Below are 12,804 nucleotides of genomic sequence, written 5' to 3'. Positions count from 1 at the left end.
ATATTTCAATAACTTGAAAATCGCTCTGATGAAAATAGATTGTGAACAACAACTATTTTAACATCTTCTAAGAAAGTTTAAATGATTGAAATGAGAGTTTAGAAAAAGTAACCATGTTTGGATATAAACATAGTGTGTTCTCACATTTGTGTAAGAGTCCAAAACCGGGAACCTAAAGTATGCATACCCGTACGCGTATCGGCGGTTATTGGAAACTCGGGCAAGTATGCGTATCCGTACGCATACTGGAGGAAGTTTCACGCCCGTGAATTTCTGCTGGAGTTTGGAAGTGTGAATTGGTATGCGTACCCGTACGCGTACTGGCGTAACCAAACTCGGTCCGGCTACTTAGGTATGTGTACCCGTTTGCATACTTAAGTAGATTACTTTCGAAAATCAGTTTGTTCATGAACTAAAACATTTATATAGTAAGGAATGCAATATTTGAAAACCGTGGCTATAATGTTCATGAATTGATTCGAGTGAATCAAAACCGATTTTGCTTTGATTGTGTCTTGTATACTTCTATGAGATCTAAGCAATTGAACAAATCTCTAACTAGTTCATTTGAGTCATTTGAACTAGTTATGGTAAAGATGAATAAGGTTGATATGAAAGTGCTCATATGGCTAACCATTGGTTAACTATTGTTGAACCGACTAAGTGTACACGTTTATGTACGGTTACTCAAACCTAAATGAAGCTACATTTCATTTGTGTATAACAATCTAAGTTCGATCTAACGGTTGAAATATATTAGCTTGAATCTAATCAGGTTTTCATCTAACGGTGAATATTGAATGCTTTGTTACCAAGGTAACTTAGATTGCAAATCCTGATTTGAAGACTATATAAAGGAGAACTCTAGCAACTGGGAAACCTAATCCCCACACCTCCTGTGTGATACTAGTTGTATAAGCTAGAGTCGATTCTCCTTTAACCTTAGGTTTTTCACGAAACCCTGTAGGTTAAGGATTTAAAGACTTCATTGGGATTGTGAAGCCAAACCCAACTATTTTCTCTGTAGTTACGTGATCTAATCTTGATGTTTTCTATCGTGATTGAGTGCAATCGTAAGATTGGCTTGAGATTTATATCTCTGATAGGCAAGATATAAAAGTAGTCACAAACGCCTTCATCTCATCGTTTGTGATTCCACAATATCTTGTTTCGTTAATCGATTAATATTATTGTGAGGTGATTGATAATACTAGATTGTTCTTCGGGAATATAAGTCCGGGTTATCAATTGGTTCCTGTTCACCTTGATTTATTAAAAGACAGAATAAAACTCGTAGGTATACTCTGTGGGAGACAGATTTATCTATTCAATAAACTTTTATGTGTGATACATATTTGTTTATCAAGTCTTTGACTTTGGATCGTAGAAACTCTTAGTTGTGGGTGAGATCAGCTAAGGGAATCAAGTGCGTGATATCCTGCTGGGATCAAAGACGTAAGGAGCACGACTGTACCTTGAATCCGTGTGAGATTGATTAGGGTTCAACTACATTCCAGACCGAAGTTAGCTTTGTAGTAGGCTAGTGTCTGTAGCAACTTAATACAGTGTGATGTTCAAATCTGGACTAGGTCCCGGGGTTTTTCTGCATTTGCGGTTTCCTCATTAACATAACTTCTGGTGTCTGTGTTATTTCTTTTCCGCATTATATTTTGTTATATAATTGAAATACCACATGTTGTGCGTTGAATCGATCAATTGGTAAATCCAACATTTGGTTGTTGATTGAAATTGATTGATCCTTAAACATTGGTCTTTGGTACCGTTCAAGTTATTTCTCTTATATTCAATCAGGCTCACAAATTCTTATTTGTTTGATTGCAGATTGAATTGAGAAATAACTCTTTGATATACTTTTTATTAAGATTGACTCTGACTGTCTAGTTGATTCTCTTGAAAGTATATTGGAGTTAGTCCATACAGATTGCTAAGCGAAATATTGGGTGAGGTTGTTAGACCCCCGTTTTTTCAGTTGGTATCTGAGCAGGCCAACACGTTTAAGACCTCATAAGTCTGTGTTTGTAGCGATCTGACTCTATGGACAGAAGTGATATCCCAATAAACGTACCACCAGTCTTCGATGGCTCGAATTACTTATGGTGAAAAATTGCGATGCGTGCCTTTCTTCAAGCGTATGATTTTCAATCATGGGTTTACGTTTTTAATGGTTATAATCCTCCGGTTGTTACAATAGGAAATGTAACTGTTCCAAAGGATATTGGTGATTATGATGCTGCCGAGATTCTTGCTGCGAAGCAAAATTCTGACGGATTGAATGCAATCATCCATGCCATTAACCCAAATCTTCAGCACCATGTGACTACGGGCACTCGGTCTAAAGATGCTTGGGATATCTTAGAAACCGTATTTGAAGGGAATACCTGTGAAAAAGAAGCTAGGCTTCAAAACCTAAATTATGATTGGGAAAAACTTTGTATGGAAGATGAAGATTCTTTTGATGAGTTTAATCACAAAGTGTCTGAAATTGTTAATGCATCTTTTGCATTGGGTAAGACTATTACTGAAAAGGACATTGTGATGAAGATTTTCAGATCTCTGCCATCTAGATACGATTCTAAGAAACACACCATCGTTGAAGGAAATAACCTTGATGTACTTTCCAGAAATACTTTTTTTGGGAAGTTAAAGATCTTTGATCATGAGCTTACATCCAAATCCGGAAAGGATATGGCTTTCAAAACACAAAAGAACACAAAATTACTTGATAAAAGTAAAAGTGTTTGCATCTCTGAAGATGATCTTTCTGAGACTGATTCATCAGATGAAGATCTTGACAAGTCAATCTACTTGATCACAAGACTGTTTAGGGATCTTCTTTTGAAGAGATAATAAACAGTTCTCCAGAGATAAACCCAGGTCATCAGTTAAACCTCATAATCGTGTTCCTCCTAAAAACAGGGATAATGATGAAACTGATGACGAGGATATGCCTCCGTGCTTTAAGTGTAAAGGTTTTGTCCATTTTGCAAATGAGTGTCCAAATCGTAAAAAATACACTTGGAACAAAGGTCTAGCTGCAACTCTTGATGAAATGTCTGACAACTATGATTCTAATAAAGACGAAAAGTCAAGTGTTGCATTTATTTGTGAAAATATTGATTTTGATAATTGTAGCAATACATACATCAATCTTGATATTCTTTCAGAAGAAATCTCAACCGATCTGGAAGAAAAAATGGATCTACCTGTTTCGACTGGAAACTCTTTTTATGATTTTTCAGGTTCCACTATGTGTCTAGCCGCATACATTTCTCGGGCGTCTGAATCATCTTCCAGGTTGACATGCTCTTATTGTTCTCTCAAAGGTCATGAACTTTAAAAGTGTTTCAAGTACAAACACAAAAAGAGACATGTCAACAAACTTCAATGAAGAGCGAATCGATTAGCAAACAAGCTCAAACTTGTTCAGAATCATCAGAGGTATGTAAACACATCTCTTCTTCAAAGAAGTTAGTTTCCAAAGAAAAGACTAGATCATTAGAAAGAAATTTATGGTCTAAACACTATGAGAAACATGGATCTATGAATTCCTTTCGAAAAGGATATGGTGGAAAGATTATTGTTCACCCCACAATAACTTAAATTGTGTTGGTTAGTGCATCTTGTCTCATGTTCCGGATCAAAAGAGACAAGATTTTGCACACCTCAGGCTTTAGGAAAAGAAAATTCTTTTAGATTATTTTGATTTTCTTTTTTCTTGTTTTTGCTCTGTGAGCATTGTTAAGTCTGGAATTCGTGACGCCTTTCATATCTGATTGATATTGGAAAGGACTTTCCTGTTTAATCAATAAAAGAGGGTCATTCTCGATAATTTTACCCTCTTTAGGGTGAGAGTTGTGCGTACGTGAACTGATGTGTTTAAAAGTTCCGTAACCCTATATTCCTTTTTCTTTCACTTGAAACTCTTTTATCATAAGACTGCTTATTGAGATTATCTTGTGATTTCCTCTCACAATTCCGCTTATATGGATACTCCAAGCATTATGTCGACTGATGGAAAAGATGTTAATATGACTGTTAAGCCATCAATCATGAAGGAAAAAGATAAATCTTTGTTACCTCCAATTTTGAAAAGAAAAAGAAGGAATGTTAGGAAGCCAATAGCTGTTCCTTCAAATTCTCAATAGTTTTCTGATGTTCTTGAAGAGTTGAAGGAAACAAGGATATTCAGCAAATAAAGGCTTTTGTGTTTAAGACTCTTGAAATTCAGAAGGTCCTGGTTCGACATCAGTCAAGAAGGTTTGTTGATATCAACTCCTTTCTTCATGAACCTTATGTCCCAATGGCTGTTGACGACAAGGAGTTCAGAGACGATAAAGAATTTTCAAAGGTCTTAATGTCTAGGAAACTTCTTATGAGAATTTATTCTTATCTCTTCCCCTTTAATGAGAGCAAGAGCAATCGAAATCCCAAGAGTTAGGTAACAGCAGCCGTTGGATCTCCTCTATTTTAAAATCTGGACCGTTAGATGATCGAATATTCTCTAAATATTCCCGTCACAGGTGTTTTTTTGGTCACTCGACGAAAATACCCCTATCAAAATAAGCTTCTTCCCAAGTTCTCCTCCGACTTCTTTCCTTTCTCAGTTTTCCCGCAGAAAAATTCCTTCTATCATTCCACTGAAACCATTCGACTGACAATAATGTGAAATTAACCTTCGCCTCAAGTTTCTTCTCGCTTTTCATGCAATTACCTCGATGGGTATGTGATTCTGAAATCATTCTGTATTGTAATTTCGAATTCTAGGGTTCGTAACTATTTTGGGTTTTGCATATTTGTGTTTTCATGGAAGAAATCATTCTGTGTTGTAATTTGGAATTCTAGGGTTTGTAAAGTTTAGGGGTTATGTATAATTTTTGTTTTTATGGAAGAAATCATGCTGTATTGAATTCTAGGGTTTGTAATTTTTAGGGATTTTTGCAAATCTCATCACATAAATGGTCTTTTTTTAAGGTCTCTGATGAATTTGACAGGGAGTATCACCAGCAAGTTCAATTTATAATTAGCAAGGATGTGTAATTAGTCCTCTAATAAATTGTTGGAAGCTTTCAGACTTGCTTATGTATCTTTTTAGATTGTTGAGCTGAAAATCTATCAGTGAGGTTTCTACAATTTCTTGACATCTAAGTAGTTGGCAGCAAAACAAAAAAAAATCAAATAGGAAAGTTAGGCAAAATTTGTATTTTGCTCCCAGATACCGCTTTCTGTTAGGTGAGGAAGCAGGATCTAGAGCCATTTAATTCAACAAGATAAACCTTCATATGATCAGCCTCTAGAGAAACAATTTCGCAAATTGTGAGGCAGAAATACAAACTAATGATGGATGATCAATTAAATGATTGCTGAAACAGTTCGTTTCATAAAAAGATTAATCATAAAGTGAATAGCTGGTAGATATATATGCCTTTCATTTTACGTTAACTTTGCACAAACTTCAATTTCATTTAACATTTGGCCGTGTAAAGAATCATTCCTTTGAAATGTGTATTTTTTTATGTAAGGGAGTATAGAGTTTCGAATTCGTAAGGTTATTTTTAAGGCTGCTAGATTAAGTAGTATGTTCCCAGGCAGGGCCATTCATCACAGAATTAATTCAATTTCTTGGCGTACCAGAAACATTCTTAATTGTGGCCAACTTTTGCTCCGGGGTTCCGGTGGACTTGATAGCAAAGAATATTATGAGGGGCAACAAATTTTTTTGAAGTTACAGAGGAGTATGGGGAAGATAACAAACAGTACTTCGTAACTGGAAGGATTGTGTTTTATCCCTTCATAGTTCTTAACCGGGTACTCCCAAGAGCTGAAAAGCTCCCAATTATGAGCAAATGTTTGAGTGCTCTGTCCATGATGGCTTGCCGTGAGGTTAATTAGGTTATAGTCTTATAGTGGAAGGCTAAATAGTAAACTGTTGTTGTAAGTCTAATTAGTGTATATATTTTCGAACTTGATTAGTTATTTGGTTAATTACCCTGTAATCCTGTATGGTTTTTTTGATTTGTATATTTGTTGTAGGGTTAATCGACAAAAGTGTTAGTAACAAACAGGTACGGATGTTCGTGAGACATTGAGGCCTGGGAATTATCAAAGAAGAAGTTTCATGGTGAACCACTCAATAGTTGGGTCGATGCAGCTGAGATTCAACTACGGGTCATCGCTAGAACGAGTACTATAATTTTTGTTTATCCAGATGTCTGAACTTATGTGAAAAAAATTGTTGAAGTATTAACTTCTGATTAATAGAAGGAGAAAAGAAAATCGTTTTACTGATGCATTTTACTGTTGTGTCATAGTTCTGCAAACATGAAAGGTAAGTTTGAAAAGAGTTGGTGTTTGCCATTGTGCAACACACGTGCACTCTACTTGTGTTTTTAAGAAGGATAACTAGGGTTTGTAATAGCCATTATTGTGAGTACACATAACTATTTCCAACGATTTTCATCTTGCAATGTTTTTAGATTTATTTATTTAAATTCTAAAGTTTATTTGGAAGATGATTTTGCAGTATTAATATTTATGGTTTTATATATTGCAACTTGTTATGGGATATGTGTGTTTGCGTCCGTGAACTTTGATTGTCCCATACGTGGTCAAAAGTTAAATCTTTCATATGTCGGTATGCAAATATTGATAAAAGATTGAATGGACTTTTGACAAACAAAAGTTAAGCCTGTTATGTCATTATGCAAATATTGATGAGAGATAGGATGAACTTTTGTTTACAAAGATAAGTATATTATATGTCATTGTGCAAATAGTGATGAAAAATAGAATGAATCTTTGTTTATTCCGCAGTATTGATCTTCCCTGATCCATATTTTTATGTAAATATTGTGCGGCTCCGTAAGTTCTCTTATGTGAGCATTTCCGATTAAATTAATCATTCTTTTCTTATGATTATGTGATTTGTTAATGTCCAAACAAATCCCTCTTTTCTTATGAAAGTAAGGTCGCCCTTGTTGTTCTTTCGGGAATGATATTTTACGGGGGAGAGTTCTTAATTGAACTTGTGCTTAATTGCCAAATCTGGCTGTGGAATATTATAGGGGTTATCTTGTATCTTTATAAACTCCTTGATGAATACATTTAGTTTTGGCTATATGATTGCATCTAAAAAAGTTGATATGTGCTTTTCTTTTGGTCATGAAGTATCTCTATGGAAATTTCATTAGGATCCCACTAATTTTTGTACCTTTGCCAATTTTATTGACAAAAAGGGGGAGATTTAATGTGTAGTTCACAGTACAAATACATATGTTTTTTGGATCATTATGTAAGGGGGATGGTTTTCATGTGAGATGAAGTATTGACTAAGGGGGAGTGATACATATCACCATAGTATTGTTGTCAAAGTTGTGATACAATTGAACTTTGATGCTATGTAATAATACTATGACACTGTATAACAATGATTGAGAGATATTGTTTTCTCATTGTTATAGCTACGGATCTTCAACAACGATGATGCTGAAATGAACACCTTTAGAATCATTGGAGTACTTGGAAGTGACGAGGATTTTGAGTAATGTTGAAGAACCAAGGAGGTCAATCATTTGGATGAGAAACTACAAAGTTTATTTATTTTGTATTCCATATGTATTGATAGTTTTGTCACTAAAATTGACAAAGGGGGAAATTGTTAGAGCATTGCTCAGTCGAACTCGCAAGCATTGTTATCTCAAGCTTGTTTGTCAAGTTTAGTTGCCAAAACTATAAGTCTTGATTTCTAGTCTACTTATAGCTAAGTCTCGGATTAGGATAGTAAGTGTAGTTGAGTTTTAGACTCCATGGCGTTCATCGATTGAAGACGCAGAACTACTCAAGGGAACTTGTGGAACTTCATCAACAAAAGCCATGTGGAGACTTGAACTTATCTATCACTCAAAAGTCTATCTACTCTATCTCCTATTTGAGATAAAAGTCGTATTGCTATGTAGACTTCAATTATACACATTTGCTATTTCGAGCCGAGTTTATCTCGCTTATCTATTTCTCGAAATATGTGCTAAGCTTTCGTTTTAGCCAAGTTCATCTTTACTCGTGACGAAAGTCATGTTGAATATTTCAATAACTTGAAAATCGCTTTGATGAAAATAGCTTGTGAACAACAACTATTTTAACATCCTCTAAGAAAGTTTCAATGATTGAAATGAGAGTTTAGAACAAGTAACCATGTTTGGATATAAACATAGTGTGTTCTCACATTTGTGTAAAAGTACAAAACCGGGAACCTAAAGTATGCATACCCGTACGCGTACCGACGGTTGTTGGAAACTCGGGGAACTATGCGTATCCGTACGCATACTGGCGGAAGTTTCACGTCCGTGAATTTCTACTGGAGTTTGGAAGCGTGAATTGGTATGCGTACCCGTATGCGTACTGGCGTAACCAAACTCGGTCCGGCTACTTAGGTATGTGTACCCGTTTGCATACTTAAGTAGGTTACTTTCTAAAATCGGTTTGTTCATGAACTAAAACATTTATATAATATAATAAGGAATGCAATCTTTGCAAACCGTGACTATAATGTTCATGAATTGATTCGAGTGAATCAAAAACGATTTTGCTTTGATTGTGCCTTGTATACTTCTATGAGATCTAAGCAATTGAACAACTCTCTAACTAGTTCATTTGAGTCATTTGAACTAGTTATGGTAAAGATGAATAAGGTTGATATGAAAGTGCTCATATGGTTAACCATTGGTTAACTATTGTTGAACCGACTAAGTGTACACGTTTAGGTACGGTTACTCAAACCTAAATGAAGCTACATTTCATTTGTGTATAACAAGCTAAGTTCGATCTAATGGTTGAAAGATATTAGCTTGAATCTAATCAGGTTTTCATCTAACGGTGAATATTGAATGCTTTGTTACCAAGGTAACTTAGATTGCAAACCCCGATTTGAAATCTTTATAAAGGAGAACTCTAGCAACTGGGAAACATAATCCCCACACCTCTTGTGTGATACTAGTTGTATAAGCTAGAGTCGATTCTCCTTTAACCTTAGGTTTTCACGAAACCCTGTAGGTTAACGACTTAAAGACTTCATTGGGATTGTGAAGCCAGACCCAACTATTTTCTCTGTAGTTGCGTGATCTGATCTTTCTGTTTTCTATCGTGATTGAGTGCAATCGTAAGATTGGCTTGAGATTTATATCTCCGATAGGCAAGATAGAAAAGTAGTCACAAACACCTTCGTCTCATCGTTTGTGATTGCAAAATATCTTGTTTCGTTAATCGACTAAGATTATTGTGAGGTGATTGATAATACTAGGTTGTTCTTCGGGAATATAAGTTTGGGTTATCAATTGGTTCCTGTTCACCTTGATTTATCGAAAGACGGAATAAAACTCGTAGGTATGTCTGTGGGAGACAGATATATCTATTCAATAGAATTTTCTGCGTTATACAAATTTGTTTATCAAGTCTTCGATTTTAGGTCGTAGCAACTCTTAGTTGTGGGTGAGATCAGCTAAGGGAATCAAGTGCGTAGTATCCCGCTGGGATCAGAGACGTAAGGAGCACGATTGTACCTTGAACCAGTGTGAGATTGATTAGGGTTCAACTACATTCCAGACCGAAGTTAGCTTTGTAGTATGCTAGTGTCTGTAGTGGCTTAATACAGTGTGGTGTTCAAATCTGAACTAGGTCCCGGGGTTTTTCTGCATTTGCGGTTTCCTCGTTAACAAAACTTCTGGTGTCTGTATTATTTCTTTTTCGCATTATATTTTGTTAGATAATTGAAATATCACAGGTTGTGCGTTGAATCGATCAATTTGTAAATCCAACCTTTGGTTGTTGATTGAAATTGATTGATCCTGGAACATTGGTCTTTGGTACCGTTCAAGTTATTTCTTTTATACTCAATCAGGCTCACAAATTCTTATTTGTTTGATTGCAGATTGAATTGATAAATTGAGATATAACTCTTTGATGTACTATTTTTTAAGATTGAGGCTGACTGTCTAGTTGATTCTCTTGAAAGTATATTGGAGTTAGTCCATACAGATTGCTAAGCGAAATATTGGGTGAGGTTGTTAGACCCTCGTTTTTTCATGCATCTTGCCATGGAGAGATAATCTTGTGCAGAATTGGCTTCAATCTTGTTGCTAAGATTTTTGTGATGAGCTTGTAAGTGATGTTACATAATCTTATGGGTCGTAGTTCACTTGGCTTAGTCACTATTTCCTTTTTTGGTATCAGCACTTGATAAGTTTCATTCAGCTGATCAGGAAACTGACTATTTTTGAAGAAGTCTTGAACTAAACTAATTTTGTCTTCACCCATAATACCCCAAGCATGCATATAAAAACGAGCTTGGTATCCATCTGGTCCTGGAGCATCCCAAGTATTGATACTAGATATAGCTTCTTTGATTTCTTCTTCTGAAGGAATTTAAGTTAATTTTTGGTTTTCTTCCTCATATATGCAAGGATTGATCAGCTGTAGAATACTTGAGTCAATATTGTGATCTGTTGAAGTATAAGTTTTGTTGAAATGCTGTGTAAGAAGTAGCTTGATATCCTCTTTTGTTGAGACCCAAATTCCATCATCATTTATAAGGGTGTCAGTATGATTTCTTCTTCTCCTGTAGTTGGCTTTGGCATGGAAGTATCTTTTGTCTTGTATTCTTTTTTGATTAGATTCTCCCTTGCTTGTTGATAGATGATGTATGTTTTCTTGTTATACCATCAATTCAGTTCTTCTTCAATGGCTTTAATCTTTCTTGCATTCTGCGTGCTTATGTTTCTCTCCCTCTGAAGATTTTGTTGGACCCTTTTAATTTCTGTGTTAACATGTCCAAAGACATTATGATTCCATTTTCCAAGAGCTTTTGTTGTTGCTTGAAGCTTCTCTGTAATCTTCAGGTGTTTGTTCTCTTTTGAGTTCTAGGAATCTTCAATAACTTTTTTGCAGTTTGGATGATTGATCCAAGCTTGGTAAAATCATTTTGGTTTTTGAATTTGGATGGTGGCATGGTGGGAATGAAGTAATATTGGAAAATGATCTGAGCCATAAGGCATGAGATTGTTTATGAAAGCATCTACATAAGAGAAGAACCAATTATTGTTTGCAAGAGCTCTATCTATTCTGGTTTTGACATTTTGTTGATTGCATCTTTGGTTTGACCATGTGAAAGGAGATCCAGTGAAGGGGATGTCTCTAAGACCATTTGGTTTATAATATCATGTACTATTTTGTAAGAAGGTGAAGAGTGGGTACTGAAACTTTGTTTTTCTGAGGAGTGCAGAGTGATGTTGAGATCTCCCAGAATCACCCAAGGGGTTTGTAAGTTTTCACCCAATTTCAACAGATAATGCCACTGGGCTTCTCTTTCATGTATTTTGTGAGACCCATACAAACAAGATAACAACCACTTTTTATTTTGAGAGTTAGAATTCACATTTAAATGCATCATGTTACTTGATGTATGCAAAATTTCCACTCTTAAACCATCTTTCCACATGAGTGCTAAACCTACAGCTTTTCCTATGGTTTCTTGACATTTAATACGAGGATAACCAAGATGATATAAGAATTGATAAACTTTCTTAGGTTTGTTTTAGTTTCTGATAAAAAAAATTATGTCTGGATTGTAATCGAAAACACAATCATTCAAGTGTTGTCTAGTTCTTTTGTTTCCTAATCCCTGTACATTCCAAGCAAGAATCTTCATCCTAAAATTCTTAGATTCTACAGTACCTTTAAAAGATCTAGTTTTTATAATGTAATTTGATGACCTGTATGCAGAATTCTAAAAGTAAAAGATATTGGTGTGTAGGTAAAGCAGAAGTAAATGAGGAGAGAGCAAATGCGATTTTGATACCTGGTCATTTTGCCATCCTTGGTTTCCATTGTGCTGATTGATGTGGTTGTGCCAATCTCCATGCTCATTTTTATACATCTGGTTATAGTAAGCTTCATAATCCTCCATGTTCTGACTGCTCTCTTGTTGAAATTGATCTTCTTCTTGTCCTGCATTGCTACCCTGAGATGAGCTTCCATATTCTCTGGTTCTTTTTGTTCTTCTAGCATTTGAACTTTCTGGAGCATTTGAAGAACCTTGAGAGTATATAGTTGATACTAGGTGACCATCTTCTGGAATAATGAAAGCTTTCTTGATGTTGTTTTTCTTTTTGTTGCTCTTTTTTGGAGAAATGTGAATTGTTTCACCCACTGCAAAGTCTGGATTGTTTTCTCTTGGGTCAATGACTTCTCCAAAGTCCTCTCCAAACTTGAATATATACCCTGCTATAATCTGAACATGATTTGCTTTTTCCTCACAGTCAACTTCATTATGATTTGCAATTAAACAAGCATGGCATAATTTTCTTGGTTGTTTCTGAAAATATATTGGAATCCATTGAGTGTATTTAGCTGCATTTTCTGCAAGAATACCTCTTAACATAGGATTAGTGATATTGAATTCAATAAGAGCACTTACAACATTTGAATCCGCATGTCATCCATCCTCAGGCTGCAACTTTATGACTCTTCCCACAATGCTACTAGATGTCGTAAACAACCAGCCGATCACAATAACGGAGCTTAGTGAGCTTAGATGTCCTCCCTAAATTTTCCAAAATAACTATTTTATGCTTATAAATTTAAGGTATTTCATAATTGTCCCTCCTGAATTCTACAAAATTTTCTATAATATCCTTCATTTGTGCAAATTTTTACGAAAAGTTTCATATATTTTCTATTAAAAATTCTAGCACTTGGTTTAACTACATATAAGAGCTTTTCCAATGGTTGTTGTAT

At 35.3% G+C, this 12,804-nt stretch overlaps 1 long non-coding RNA gene across 1 annotated transcript; it reads left to right on the top strand.

Annotated features, from left to right (window-relative positions):
* The first annotated feature begins 4,579 nt into the window (after positions 1-4,579).
* Positions 4,580-6,499, top strand: LOC113303433. The gene is made up of 2 exons (XR_003337483.1): positions 4,580-4,740; positions 6,052-6,499. It is a non-coding gene; the product is annotated as an uncharacterized LOC113303433 (long non-coding RNA).
* The last annotated feature ends 6,305 nt before the right edge of the window (positions 6,500-12,804 follow it).

This window comes from Papaver somniferum, chromosome 1, assembly GCF_003573695.1.
Source record: "Papaver somniferum cultivar HN1 chromosome 1, ASM357369v1, whole genome shotgun sequence".
In the NCBI taxonomy this organism is placed as follows: domain Eukaryota; kingdom Viridiplantae; phylum Streptophyta; class Magnoliopsida; order Ranunculales; family Papaveraceae; genus Papaver; species Papaver somniferum.
This window is presented reverse-complemented; position numbering and strand designations above follow the sequence as displayed.